This window comes from Desmodus rotundus, chromosome X (genome assembly GCF_022682495.2).
Source record: "Desmodus rotundus isolate HL8 chromosome X, HLdesRot8A.1, whole genome shotgun sequence".
Lineage (NCBI taxonomy): Eukaryota > Metazoa > Chordata > Mammalia > Chiroptera > Phyllostomidae > Desmodus > Desmodus rotundus.
Window position 1 is genome coordinate 98,357,139 of NC_071400.1, and position 14,774 is coordinate 98,371,912.

The following is a 14,774-nucleotide window of genomic DNA, read 5'->3' on the forward strand; positions in this document are numbered from 1 at the left end:
AGAGGTGAGTCTAACCTACGACCTACTGATACATTTTACATGTGAAATGTCTTGAAAGGTTGGGGAAACAGTCCCTGAAAGGGCATCAAAACACGTCCCCTGTCAACCAAGCTGGCAGCAACAACGGCCGGGCAAAGACAACGGAAGCACCTCTGGCCGCGCCCGCAAGGCGGCTGACGGTGCGCACTCTGGCTTCCTGCAAACAGGAAGCAGTGACACGTGTAGCTTTTTCTCGCGTTTCGTGATATCGGCAGAGCCCACTCGTTCTGAGGAAAGCCCCCGGTTCCAGTGTGCCAAAGCGGGACGTCCACGTGTGAAGGAAGGTTCTGCAAGAGTGCAGGACTCACCGCTGGGAGCTTCTCCGGAGCTCGGATGCGACCTCCAGGAGAGGAGGGCAGAGCTGATGGGGTGTCGAGGCGGGTCCGGCGGGGGGGAGGGTGACAATCCCGGAGCCACAGAGGGGCAGCTCGGGGCCGTGACTGGTCACGCGAATCTACTACGCAGGTGTTGAAATTCATGACTGATCACACAGTCATTTAGAAAACAGAGAGGAAACATGCGTGTGCAGATTTACATACGCACGCACACCAGCCCTGAAATGTAACTTTACACGGGAAAAAAGATACGAAGAGAAAGCAGAGGCTGCAGACCGTCCGTCCTGACTACTAATGAAGACACGTCCACACCCAATTCCCAGCGGCACCGCAGATTCCAATCCTCTCTCCTCGAATCCGAGCCTGAGAGATGAAGTTTACTGTGTGTGTCTCCTCTCAACGAGAAAAGTAACTCCAGAGAAGGCCGCAGATTCGCCCCACACTGCAGCCAGTGCCTGGGGAGCTGCTGCCAACGCGGTCACCGGCCCGTGTCCCCCCGGGAGCCAGAAGGCGCCAGCCCGGGATGCACCTGGCACTCCTCTGGGTCCAGAGTCCTGTAAGCAGCAGAAACTCCCCTCAGCTGCCTGCACCCTCCTGTGCCCCCGGGACGCTGCTGGGGAGACCCCCAAATCCAGGTTAACCGCCACGGGGGTAGGGATAGAGAGGAGCCCGTGAAAACGTGTGGCACGTTTTGTTGGGGGTTTTGTTCCCTAATAAACCCCAGTGGTAGCACAGTAAGACGTAGGGAGCCTGCGGTGACGACAAGAAGGAGGACACGCGTCCCGGAACACGCGTCCACCGTGTACTAGCGCCTGGGCTCTAAAGTACTTGTGTTGAAACGGAGTTTCAGGCAACTACCAGCCCCTGCTCCCCCGGCCCCTCCTGGCCTGGTTTCTAACAGGCCTTCCAAGTCCATTCACTACACCCCACGTTCTGGGAGCATCCCACACACTGCCTGGACCCCCCAAAACACACGGGTGCCTCAAGAACTACAGACCTTGAGATATATGTGTATATAGACGCATGTTTTCTTTTCCCGCCTTGGGACCTGCCTACCTCACTCAAAACAGGCCTGCAGAGTTGACCGTGCCATCAGGGGTGGTATCCACCTGGGCGCCACCTGCACTTGGTCATTCTCTGGGGCGGGGGCTGTCCCGTGCATGGCAGAAGGTGGAGGACACCCGAAAGGGCAGGAGCACCCCCCCACCCCCAACTTGCAACAACCAAAAATGTCTACAGACGGCCATACGCTCTTTAACAGTAGGAACCAAAACTGCCCCCCGTCATCCATCGCCGATGGCAAAATTCTAGAGTTCAATGTTGAGAATACGATTTCAATAAACACTCATCTCCTCCACCTTCGCCTTCTCAGGCACCCCTTCCTCTCGAGCCTTGCACTGTGCCTGCATCTCCACCTGCTGTCCCATCCGCCAAGAACAAACCAACACAAAGGAAACGGGACCCTACTGGGACCCATACAAACCGCCTGTCCCGTCTGAACGTCACGTTTGTTGGAAGCCAGTGTTTTCCTGGCTGCCAGTGCCCGGCCCTGCATAAATATTGGATCGCGGAGACGAGGGTGCACAGACAGCCGTGGCGGGAGGCTGCCGGCTCCCTGGAACACCCTGGTCTCCAAGCTGCCCAGAGAGCACATTCTTAATGGCTGCCTGCTCCCCCCGGGATTCCAAACTCTTTCTCACACTAGGCCCTCCCTGTCCATTATAAACATGTTGACTTTGGTAGTCCCTTCCCACACCCAGCTTTTTGTTTTGGCTTGGTGGCTCTCCTTCTGCCGCTGTGGCCAGTGCGCTGCCCTTGGTCAACCCCACGGAAAGGATGGAGAGCAGGGGGAGGCCAAGGAGGGCAGGACCCAAGGGGACCGTCACATCCAGTCTCCGCTCCCAGGCCAGTGACCTTCTTCATGCTAAAAATAGTTACGGGAAAAAAAAAAGTTTATCTTTCCAACTTAAAAAAAAAAAAAAAAGTTTTACTAAACGACTGTAGTCTTGCTTCCTGATTGAAACTATTTTTAACATGTCTTTGGGGGTGAAATGTTAACTTCTTGGATGTAGCGTCCTTTTTTTTTTTTTCTTCAGTAGGGAAGAAGGGGCAACAGTGGCCTACGGAGACACCAGAGCTGGGCCGGGCCATGCTCGCACGCAGAGCAGCCGTGACTGGCGTCAGACTCGGGGTTCGGCCTGGCAGTGTCCCGGGGGGAACACCACAGGAGGTTCCTGGGAAAGGGGCAGCCCCAGGTTCCAGCTGGGTGTTCCCCAGCCCACAGGGAGCTAGCCGTGACGGCAAATTCCTGATGCTCCCTCGGAACCCACGTGACACCGTCTCTCCGGGCCTGGCCTCCCTCTGCAGGGACCCTTCCCCGCCTGGGAGACCATCTCCTGCAGCCTAGCGGTTGAAATCCTTCAGCCAAAGGTCCCCCCCAGTCCTGAGGGGCAGCAAAAGTGACCACAAACGGCGCAGGGGCCATCTGGGAACTCACCCCGACAGGCACAAAAGTGGGTCTTTCCCCCTTCCTCATTCACAAAGACAATCGGTAACCTGTTGCTATAAAAATAAAAACTATGCAAAGGTAATAAAAATAACATCCTGACTCAGGGACCCAGTAGACAGGAAACAGAGAAGGCTCTCAGCCATTTGAAACAAAAACCAAAAAACAACTTTGACTCTTGGGAAGTCTCACTTTGTTGGAAGGATGTCTTGTCAGCATTTTTATACAAAAGACTGACGCCCAGCGATTGAACCTTAATACTGAGGACCTAAACTGCCAGGGCCGGAGGGGAGCCCCGGGTGGCCACAGCCAGCAAGGAACACAGCAGATTGAGCCTCTCGGTCCCCTACCCGGGCCTCAAGGACGCTGACCCCTGGGGCTCTGACCGTCCCAAGACATGCTCACCACCTTCTGCTCAGGCAGGCAGTTGGGGACTGACTGGGCCATTTTCCAGATGGGGGAAACCGAGGCACGAAGACGCAAAATGCCTTGCCCAAGGAAAAGCGGTCATGGAGGGACTCTTGCTGAGAGGTCTGGTTTTATGATTCAAAATTAATGCAAAGCACCTCACCCCACAATCACAGCTGTCAATTTCGGGTGAAGAGTCCCTTTACTGACATCACTTTCCAGGGTAAGCCACTGGCTGAAATTCAAGGTTTTGTTTTTTTTAAGGTCCACCTGTAAAGTATTTCAATCTTTGATGGCCTGCCCCTGCCCCCAACAAAACTGTTTTCTTTTTTTTTTTTAATCCTCACCTCAGGATATATTTACTAATTTTGAGAGAGGGGGGTGGGGGGAGACAGAGAAACATCAACTGTTTCCATACATGCACTGAGCGGGGATCAAACCCGCAGCCTTCTGGTGCTTCTGGTGTAGCACGACAACGCTCCAACCAGCTGAGCCACTGGGCCAAGGTTACATTGTTTCCTTTAGTCATGTATCACCACAGTAAGGATAGAGTAGCACCCGCCCACAGCACTTTCTGTAAGTTCTGTGCGATCCAATATGGTGGCGACTACCCACAGGTATCACCCAACACGGGAATTAGGGCTACAACCGCCAAAAGGACGGAATTGTTCATGTTACTGAATCTTACCTAATTTGAATCTAAACATGCACCCGTGTTCAGTGGCTACCACGTAGGACAACAAAGCTACAGAGGGAGACAATCGCTCAGCTGTGGTAGGCGCTTCCCATTCTGTCCAGATGTGTCTATATGTACACAGAGATTTCAACGAGGATTCTGGTTTCTACGTGTGTAATTTAAAGAGCTTTGGTCTCCAAACGGGAAAATTCACACTAGGGAGTCGGGAAGGCACGAGAAGGCCTCGCTGAAGAGCTGGGCTCCAGGAATGAGAAGATGCTCCAGCCACTATGCAGGTACCAGCAGGTCACTTAGCATCTTTCAGCATCTGGCGGGACTCGCTGCAGATAGGAAATAGTGATTGTTTCCCATAGGCTGTTCGTGCCTATTAATTCCTCCGGGCATGGCATTCAAGTACCCTGCCGGCAATTCCTCTGCGCGCACAAGAGCGACAGCTGAAAACTCACGGGCGCCTTCGTAGTTTTCCAAAAGTTTCGCATACACTCTCCCGGCATCCTCACGCTGCCCAGTGAGTACCTCGCTTTCCGCTCCCCTTTATGTTTTTACAGACACAGAAAGCGGCCCTCAGAAAGCAGCGGGACTTCAAGGTCAAGGTGGAGGATGGAACAGGTCCTGGGTGGGCAGTCTCTTTCACTGGCGCAGGCCAAATGAGGGAGGACACAGGCTGCTTTGCTGGCTCAGGGTCACCTGGCAAAATGGACTTGGAGTCTGGGGCTCTACTTGCCACCCCGTGGGGGCTTCACGGAAACTCTGCTGACAGGCCTGGGGACTGACTCAGGATGGCATCCCGCAGAGAGAGGTGACAGAATTGCAGCTCCCGCAGAGAGAGGAGAGATTCGAGTCCCACGAAGACACCAGGCCCACAGAGAGACCCCACACATGCGTGACACCCTCCCAAACGCCCAGACTTCCCTCAGGGATCAGGTTTGGGAGACTTAGGAAGCCATGTGTGAAACTGAAGTGGGGATGCTGGTCACACCTGGATAAACGTCCAGCGCCAAGCTGCCTCTATCTGCTGAGACGTGCCGGGGACGGGACGCCTTCCCAGGCTGCACTGTCCCTTCCCTAAACTGGGCCTGCCTCGCTCCTGGTGTCCGCGGGCCTGACTGAGTCTCTGGGTGTATTTGTTACCGAATATCTACCCGTCACTGGAAAACGTAAAAGACCGCCTCACTGAGATGCTGGTGGCTGCCACCACGCTACCAATACAACTGATGAAAAACACTCCAAATTCTGAAATACCTGATTTCCGGCATCTTCGGAAGGTGACCATCATTACTAGCATTTTTTCTTTGGAATGACTGACAGCAGAAACCACTGAGCCCACCCAGGTGGCAAAATACACACCACCAGATACAAAACACCAAGAGTCGCCCTTTCTGCCACACAGGTGTGCGTTCACTTCCCAGCTGCAATCCCCTTGAGGGGCCATTTTTAATAAGTGGGTCACGGGATGAACTTCAAGCTTTTTCCTGATTAGCTCCCCAGCTAGGTGGTTTTCCACTAAAAATGTGTAGCTAGTTTGACACATTAACATCCTTTAAAATAAAAAACATCATCTTAAGCTCTTAATGGCTCCATACTCAACATTCTTTGTCCCCCCCCCATCGCATCTTTTCGAGGAATGACGAATTGTAAACTTTTCACAAAATCCTCACAGGCATTCGTTCCCCGAGGCCAAGGCTTGGGACCTCAGCCCAGCGCCCCCTTCCCTCCGGGTGCGGAGTCCCGCCCCTCCGCCTCCAGGTTACAGCAGCGACTCAGGCGAGAAAAACACCCAGAAGTCAGGGCAAGCCACATGTGACCATGCAAAGCAGCGACAGTTGCAGCTGCGACAGGGTCTGGCGTTTTGTTTCTTTGGGGGCTCCTGCTCCACAACATCACCGACCGGGGATTGGGGGGGGGGGGGGGGACGGCACCTCCGACTTACTTCACTTTGTGGAACTTCCAGTGCACTTGGGTGGGAGAACGCCAGGCCGTGCAGAGAGCGAGCCTGGGCCGGGGCCCGACCGTGCACAGGCGAAGCACGTGAAGCCCAGGCCCCATCCCGGCGCGGGCGGGCCTCTACCGACCCCAAAGTGTCACATACCCCGCGGCCACCGGCACCCGAAGACGCACCCCCCGCCGGTTCAGAGCACTGGGCCCCAGCGGGTAGTCCCCTAGGGAGCAGGGCCCGGGAAGCGGATCTGGGGGTCACCCCTCCCCCGAGGCCGCGAGCAACAGGTCTGCAGCCTGCCCGGCCGCGCCAGAACAGGGGCGCCCCCCATCCGCCGAGGTCGCGCCCCGCCCGGTCCCTTCGCTCTGGCCCGGGGGCTCGCGACTTCCTTGACAGTTTCTGCGCCCCGGAAACAGAGCAGCCGCGGGGCCTCGCTCGGCACTCACTCCACCGAGCGCCGCGGCGCAACCACCGGGTCCGGGGCGGGCCGGCCGGCGCCCGGGGATGAATGGGGCTCCCCTCCCCCACGGGGGCGCCCGCGGCGCAGCAGATTCGCCCACCAGCCCCAGGGGCGGCAGACAAAGGAGACCGGGGGGCAGATCCAGGGCCTCCCCAAACTTGCCGGCCGCCTCCCCCTCCCTAAAACAAAGGGTCCCCCCCCAGCCTCCGCCCGCGCCCCTCGCGCCGGCACTTTGGGGAGCGGCCACATTGGGGTATTGTTCAGCCTGCAGGGAGCGCGCCGCACCCCAGCCCAAGCCCCGGCGACAGTTGGGGACCTGCCCCTCCAGAGCCCCGGCGGCGGGCGGAGCGTTCGGGCGCCCTCCGCCGCTGGCCGGCCCCCCCCACCGCCCGAGAAGTTTGCGCCCCCCGCCCCGCGCCCTCCCGCCCACCCGGCCTCGCGCACTCACCTCGCCGCAGGCAGGGCAACTTGTGGGGCGCCGCCGCGCCCGAGCCTCCCTCCGGCCGGCCGTCGCCGAGCCGGGCCGAGCCGCGGCCGAGGAGGGCCCGGCGCCCCGGAGCAGCCGCGCGCCGCCCCCGGGCCGCCCCCGCCCCGCCGCCGCCGAGTCCCGAGAGGCGCGGGCGCTGGAAAGTTTCGGTGCCGAATGGCGGCCGAGGCGCTGCGGCGGCGGGGCGGGGGCGCTGGCGGCTTCTCGATCCCGAGCGCGGAGAGGTGGGGGGGGGGGCCGGGGCGGGAGCAGCGGCAGCGGCGACAGAGGGCGGGACGGCGGGAGGGACGGGCACCGGCAGTGACCTCCGGGGGGAGCGGCCGCCGCCAGAGCGCCGACCCCGGCCGGGAGGACTGCCAAGGGGGCCGCCTCGGCCGCCCCTCCCCCACACCCCTATACCCGGAGAGGGGCCCCCGAGTCGCAGTTGGCCCCTCCCCTGCGCCCCGGGAGGCCATGTCCCAAACCAGCCACTCCCCCACGGAGGTTAGGGACCCCCAGGCCTGCCCCTCCCCCCCCCAGCGACTGGGAAGGGAATCCGCGCCCTAGCACAGCCCCTCCCCCAAAGCCTCCGGGGAGGATCTGGGTCCCAAGGCAGCCCCTCTCCAAACAGAGGAAACCTGCGACCTTTCCCAGTCCCTCACCCCGAGCTCGCCCCTGCCCCCCACGCCTAGAATGGGTGTGGGGATCCCGGACCTCTGCCTACTTGCTCCGAACCCTCTCCCTTCCCGTGGCCTCCAGGGGGCAGGAAGGGAACGTGGGCCTACCCCCACCCAGTCCCAAACCCAGTCTTTTTCCCCACTGCCCCGAGGGGACCGGAACCCGGGCCACCCCCCCACCCAAGGTTTCCATAGGACCGGGGAAGCCGGGCCAGTCCTGGAGTGTTATCACCGCCCCCTCCCCACCTCAAAGAAAAAGCCACCCAATTGCCCTAACAGAAACCCCCGAAACCCGCCCAGAGCGGGGGGCAACGCCCTCCAAATCGGCGGCCTTGAGGACACCCCAATGGTCTCTTCCCTCTCCCCCTAAAGTAGGGGCCTCCACGTTTGCAAAAAGCCTCCTGGTTGGAGCCAGAAATGCTTGGGGAGACAGAAGCTCAGACTCGACACACACGGGTGGAGGCCAGGAGCTGGGGTTTGGGGGCTCCGGGGATGGGGGGGGAACCTCCCCCTACCCTCTTCCCCACCGCCACCTACAGGCTTCAGACCTCGGGCATTTCCAAAGCGTTTTTATGTTGCAATGGCTGACTCGGCCCAGCCCTAGAGCGCCCAAGGCCCCAGCGTCCCTTCCTCCCCTCCAATTCGGTGACAACGACCCACCCCTGGTGGCCTCAATTCAATTAAACAGATATCCGCGCCCACCGCCGGCACTTTTGGAGTCGGCTTTGTTGCATATTTTAAATAAGTTGGCCCCTCCCTTGAGTGTATAATGAGCTTCGCGCTCAGAGCCCTGTACACTCAGCATTTCAAACTGTAACCTCACTTGCTCTTTTTCTGGGACACTGAACCATTTGTTGTTCTCAGTGCTGGGGGGAGGGGTCCCGAGGTGAGTTTTCTCAGGGGCTGGTCCTCCATCAAAAAGGCGGACCTAAAAATTCCCCTGCCGTAGACTGCTGTAAAACGTCAATGATGTAAAACGACTGTTGCTACACCATTATTACAGAGCACATCAATAAAAAATACACACTTACACAGTCTCCATACTTGTGAATCAGCAGAATAGATTGTGTCTTATTATGTATCAGTTGCCATTCAAGGCCCCCCAAAAGGACGTGGTGGGGGCCTTCCCTTGAGCCTGCCCTTCGTTGCTCCCGGGCTCCCTGGGCTTGAGCGGGCTGATGCCGAGAGGTATTACATGCAACCGAAAAACCAAGGGTGCAATAGAAAACCCGAGCGAGCCCATGATGCAACCCTGCCCCGGTTACACGTGCTTCCCTTCCCCCACCGCCTGCTGAAGGCAGCGCTGAGTTTTTTCCGCCTGTAGGGTCACATTGTGGTTGATTGATTCTCCTTTCGCCTTGCTCAGTCATTCAGATTTGGAAAGTAAATAACAAGTTGACAGCAATACAGCTTTCGGCTTTACCCGGACGCGGCTCTCCGCTACCGCACACTCTCGAGTAGCCGCGCAGCAAATAAATAAATAAATAAATAAAATTAAATTAAAAAAAAACTGACCCTGTGGACCTGCCAGCCGTGCTCAACGTTAGGAGGCTTGGAAATTCCGAACTGTACTTGGTTTAAGGCCTCTTTGCATGTTCGGATTACTTGGCAGATGCCAATGATTTAAAGGATGGGAAAATGATGGGCACTGTCACTCCAAACTGCAGCTGTTCATTAAGTCACAAAGCAGGTGAGCTCAGAATCTGTCCTGCCTGTTTGAAAATGTCCCAATAATCCCAGGGGTCTTCTTGCAGATTAGGAGAAAATGGGCCCGCCTGCACCCTGTCCTGGAACTTCCAGCCTCCAGGACTGGGAGAACCTCGGTTTCTGTTGTTTAAAGCACCCACTCGGTGGTGCTTTGTTGTGGCAGCCCTGGAGGCTAAGGCTGTGAGTTGTTGCTATGTTTTGCCCTTTGGAATGTTACATTCACTTCACATCACGTGAACACTGAAGGCACCTTGTGTCTGCCACGGGGGTGTTCACACACAGCATTGAACTTCATCCTCCCAGTAATGCTGGAGGGGAGGTGCTTTCGTCTCCAATATTCGGAGAAGACTGGCCCCAAGGGCTTAAAAATATTGAGGGAGGGGCTTTGTAGCCATCTCTAGGCCTGACACCTTCTTTGGCAATTTAGGGGCTCTTGTTTCTAAATGCATAAAATGATGCAAAAAATATATATACGTAAAATAATAATACACAGGATCCCGCGAAACCCCAGTTATGTTTAAATGGTTATCAAATGTTTCCAGAAGTCGAACTGAGTCAAGCCTGTGCTTCCTTTTCAGCACTTCCAGGGGTAAGCTCTAGAGGTGATTCTGGTAACTTCTGCCTCGTCACAGTAAGGATGAGCGTGAACAACTGTAACCTGCTCTGGAAACATGTCACACGCCTGCTGGGGACGCATTGGTAACAAATTAAAGATCCCGCCTCTCATTCTCTGTGTGCGTGGTTGTCAGAAACACCCCGTTTCAGTTAGTGGTTTGTGACCACACGGCTGCAGGGTTTCCCCATGGAAGTTCACGTACGTACGCGCCCCCCACCCCAAATCCCTGCCGGGGACCTTCCTGCCCAGGGGGCAGGTGCAGGCTGGAATCCGTGGTCCTTCACTGGTGGCGGCTCTGAAACAGCAGTTAGGTGGCTGAGACGGCCCTCCCCCAAATCGTCGCTAATGGTTACTCTCCGGCCTGTTGCAGAAAGTGTGCAGACCCGTGTTTGTAGGAGATGATTCCTCCCATAGCTTGTTAACGTCTTCCTAGGCAACTTTGGTGGGTTCTCAGCGCAGAGATGCCTGGGGACTCCGGCCGTCACCCGCTCAGGGAGGGTAAAGGTCATCAGAAGACTCAGTAAAATTAAATGTGTTCTGATGGGAGCAGACGCTGGAAGGCGGAAGTAAAGTGACAGTAACCATGTGTCTCCTATGTAACACAGTTTCCTTATGGTTTCCTACACATTTGCACAGAGCCCCCCCCCCCCGTTGTCATAGCAACCCTGGAAGTGGTTGAGGAGATGCAGTGTGATCATCGTCATCTTCTGGGAAGTTGAGTCCCAGAGAGTTGGACTGTGGCTGTCACAGATTACCTACCGCACCGTTACTGGCTCCAACCACGTATTCTCTGCCCACTCGGAGGTCAGAGCTCCCGAGGGGTCTCACGGGACTTCGGCGTCTAGGGCCTGTGTTCCTTGGCAGGGGACCTACTTCAGGTCTTGTCCTTCTCACAGCCTGCTATTCCTTCTTCCTCTTCTTCTGCCCACTTCTCCAATCTTCCAAGATTAGATGGGGCCAACTGTGTGATCCAGTATAATCTCCCCACCGCAAGGTTCAGAACTAGTCATGTCTCCAAAGTCCCTTTCGCCACCGTGGAAGGTGACATCACAGCTTCAAGGGCATGAAGCTGTGGACGTGTGCAGGGGCCGCACGCTGCCCTCTGCAGTGGCCTTGGGGGATGTCTTACACCAAAAGGGGGCACGGGCCACTCGAATCTAGCTCCTCCACCTCCAAACCCCATGGGCTTTCCAGCAGGTCATAATGCCTCTCCCTCAGGAGATAATTTCAGAGTTCGCCCACCCTGCAACACCCCAAAACACAGCAGAAAACGCTCCCCGCCTTCACTCCAAGTGCACCGGCACACTCCCAACTTCCCCCAAATAGCACACGGGCTGTCTGGTTACTAAATAACGGGAGATTACAACTTTCACAGGCCGTCCCTCCCCCTCTCTCTTTGGCAACTATATTTCATTGTAAGAAGTTAGGTGATTTTTTTTTTCTCCCTTTGTGTTCGCTTGTGCATTTCGTGTTTAAAACTTACCTTAGAGGCAGAGCCAAGGGAGGGAGGATGATTTCCACAAATAGCTGCTGCACCAAATCATCCCCCACATAGGCAGCTCCGTACCACTGTGACAAAGAGAGAATCCAGCAGGTTCAAGAAAAGGACGGGCGAGCCCCGGCCAGGTAGCTCCGTGGGTGAGAGCGTAGTCTTGATGCGCCCAGCTTGCAGGTTCGATCCCCAGTCAGGGCACATGCAAGAATCAACCAATGAATGCATGAATCGGTGGAACAATGCATGATCTCTCTCTCTCTCCCTCCCTCTCTCCCTCCCTCCCCTCCCGAAAAACCAATGAAAAGAAAAACGCAGGTAGAACAGTTGCATTTTCCTCTGATGCCCTTGTCCTAAAGCCTCTTTGATGTCGTTTTTATGAAATGACCAGCCCCCGAGAAGGTCAGGGATCTGTCGCGGGCAAATACACCCGAGCAATCCCGTCCTATGTACATACCCAAGAGAAATTAAAGCAAGGGTTTGACGCAAACATCTGTCAGCAAACAGCTTTATTCATCCTTGTCAAAACCTGGGCACACCGCAGGTGACGGGAGGGGAGGGACAGGTGAAGGCACCACGGTCTGAGCAGACAGGGGGGCTCCAACAGCCCCCACCCAGGAACAGGCCTTTGACCTGTGCAGCCTCAGGGATGGACCTCCAAGGTCAACCACAAACTCAAAGGAGCCAACTCGAGGCGCAGCCTTCTCTGGGGTTCCATGTACCTGGGGGTTCTGGGAGCAACCAAATTTCTGGGACCCAAAGCAGATCATTGGTTGTTGAGGCTGGGCGCCAGGTACGAGGTTGACTATAGAGAATTATGGGGGGATTTCAGGGGGTGATCGAGCTCTTCTGTGTCCTGACTTGGGGGCTCTAAACGGTGGTCAGAACTTGTTGAAGTCTACTCCCAAAGGATGATCATCGCTGTGTGGAAATGATACCTCAATCAATTGGACATAAAAAAAAAGAAAGCTGCAGATTTGGGGCGCACACTGAGATACTGAAAGGAATTCCCTCTGCGAGGACTCCCTTGATTTCCTGTCATTGTCACAAGATCACAGCCATCTGCTGTAACATCAGTAACATCAGGTATACGGGCAGGTCCTGAGCAAATCTTAAAAAGTCGCTAAGGGATGGGGGAGAGAAAGAACATTTTAATATACTTTGAGATAATAATGAGAATCGGTCAGCTTGCTAGAAATAAGGAGTTTGAATAAAAGCCCCCACCTCCCCCACAAGAACACACTCCAGCACCCAGCGGTCCAATTGCCTGGGTGCAGCAGGGCAGGGCAGAGCAGAGGCTGTCTTTGCAAGGGATTCTCTGAGCAGGGGCAAAGAGCACAGAAGTCGGAGTGAGGCGTGAGAACACAAGAAGTGTGCTTCACAAAGGTGGTTTTCCTTTGCAGAGGTCCCCGTGGAGACGGGAAATGACTGGCGAATTGCAAAGTGGTCGGAAGGTTTAAATGTTACAGTTCTTCCCGGAACATGAAGGTCAAGCACGCCCAGGTGTCGCCTCCAAACTAGGAGTACAAACAGAGGGCTGCACCGCGTCGAGCTCCCTGTATTTTTGTATAGGCAGTCCGGCTAGTACTTGAGAGGTATGCCTTCAGTACTGAGGTCTACTGGTATTGGGGAAAACATTATTTATGCAATGAACTGTCAATAAAAACTTACGAATGTCTGAAAATCCATAAGCCTGTCTGATCTTGAGAAAAGCATCAGACAAACCCCAGCTGAAGATCATCAGCAAAACACCTGACCATCATCTCTCAAAGCTGTCGAAGTCCTGAGAAGCCAGGAAGGGTGGAGACCCTGTCCCCGCCTGGGGGTGTCTAAGGGGATAGGATGACTACTTTTGATGCGGTGTCCTGGACGGAACCCTGGGACAGGAAAAGCACACTAGTGTGGACACTGGGAGGTCCACACTTGAATCCACAGTGCTGGACCAAGGCCGATTCGCTAGTCATGGTGACCGGGGTGAGGGTGAGTGGGAACCCTCAGCTCAACTACTCTAACTCAAAAACATTTACTTCTAAAATGTAAAAAGCTGGTGTAGCCCTGGCCGGGTGGCTCAGTTGTTTGGAGCATCCTCCCATGCACTAAAAGGTCCCCGGTTCAATTCCCGGTCAGGGCACATGCGTAGGTTGTGGGTTCAATCCTCGCTTAGAGCGTGGGTGGGAAGCAACTGATTGAAGTTTCTCTCACGTTGATGCTTCTGTCTCTCTCCCTCTCTTTCTCTCTCTCTCTGTCCCTCTCTCCCCCTTCCACCCGCTTCCTCTCTCTCTAGAATCAACAAACATATCGTTGGATGAAGATTAAAAATAATAATAAATTAAAGAATTGAAAGCTAGCTTAAATAACTGAACGCCACGTGTCAGTTGGCCTGAAAGAGAATTATTCTTAATCACGAAGTGCTTCTATCCGAACACAGATACACAATGACACGAAGAAATTGAAAACGAAATGGTTTGAGAGGAGTAGTGACCTCCGGGCAGGAGACGGGAAGAACATCGTACTGGCCCTCTGTCAGGACGCAGGGCCTCCTCCTGCCCGTCTGTCACTCCGAGCGGACACGTGGGTGGTGTTCATCGGCTTTAATTGTCTTCCCCGCCCACCAGGAATGAGTGCAGTGCAGGAGACGGGTGAGGATACAGGCCTGTCACAGTGGGTCAGCCTCTGACGTGGGAGCTGTTCCCTCCAACACTGTCCCCCTTTCCCAGGGCTGCTGTGCGGAGGAATCACGAAGGGCGTGGTCCAACACAACAACACAGATTTACCCTCTCACTGTCCTGCAGGCCACAAGGCCTAAACCAAGGTGTCAGGGATGCTGTGTTCCCGCTGGAAGCTCTGTGGAAGAATCCTCGCTTGCTGCTGCTGGCTGTGGGTGGCAGTCGGAGGTCCCCGGTGTGGCTTGTCTTGTCTTGTAGCCACCACTCCCCAATCTCCGGCTGCATTGCGTCTTCACACGGCCCTCTCTCTCTGTGTGTGTGTGGGGGGGTATGTCCAAACCCCCTCTCCTTTCTCTTAATAAAGTCTCCAGTCATGGATTGAGAGCCTGCCCAAGCCCAGTATGACCTCTCCTGAACTCGATTCCATCTTCAAAGGCCCTATTTCCAAATAATGCCACTCTCACCCTGGCTGGTGTGGCTCAGTGGATTGAGTGCAGGCCTGCAAACCAAAAGGTTGCGGGTTCGATTCCCAGTCAGGGAACATGCCTGGGTTGCAGGCCACAGGTCCCTGGTGGGAAGCTCATGAGTGGCAACCACACACTGATATTTCTCTCCCTCTCTTTCTCCTTCCCTTCCCCTCTCCCTAAAAATAAATAAATACAATCTTTAAAAAATAATAATAATGTCACTCTCACAGGTACCAGGGGTTAGGGCCTGAATGGTTTTTTTTTTCTGGAATGGGGGTAGGGAAACACGATTCAACCCACTG

At 55.5% G+C, this 14,774-nt stretch overlaps 1 protein-coding gene across 6 annotated transcripts in view; it reads right to left on the reverse strand.

Annotated features, from left to right (window-relative positions):
- The window catches only part of TBL1X (transducin beta like 1 X-linked), a 119,568-nt gene extending 110,785 nt beyond the window's left edge, over window positions 1-8,783 (reverse strand). For 4 of the 6 annotated variants that reach the window (XM_053917017.2, XM_053917015.2, XM_053917014.2 and 1 more), the window contains exon 1: window positions 6,830-7,092. The gene's annotated coding sequence lies outside the window, so the exon portion shown is untranslated. Of the gene's footprint in view, window positions 1-5,915; window positions 6,066-6,829; window positions 7,093-8,555 lie in introns of those variants that run through there. The other 2 variants (XM_024569968.4, XM_045203195.3) reach the window with 2 other exon arrangements.
- Between the last annotated feature and the right edge of the window lie 5,991 nt (window positions 8,784-14,774).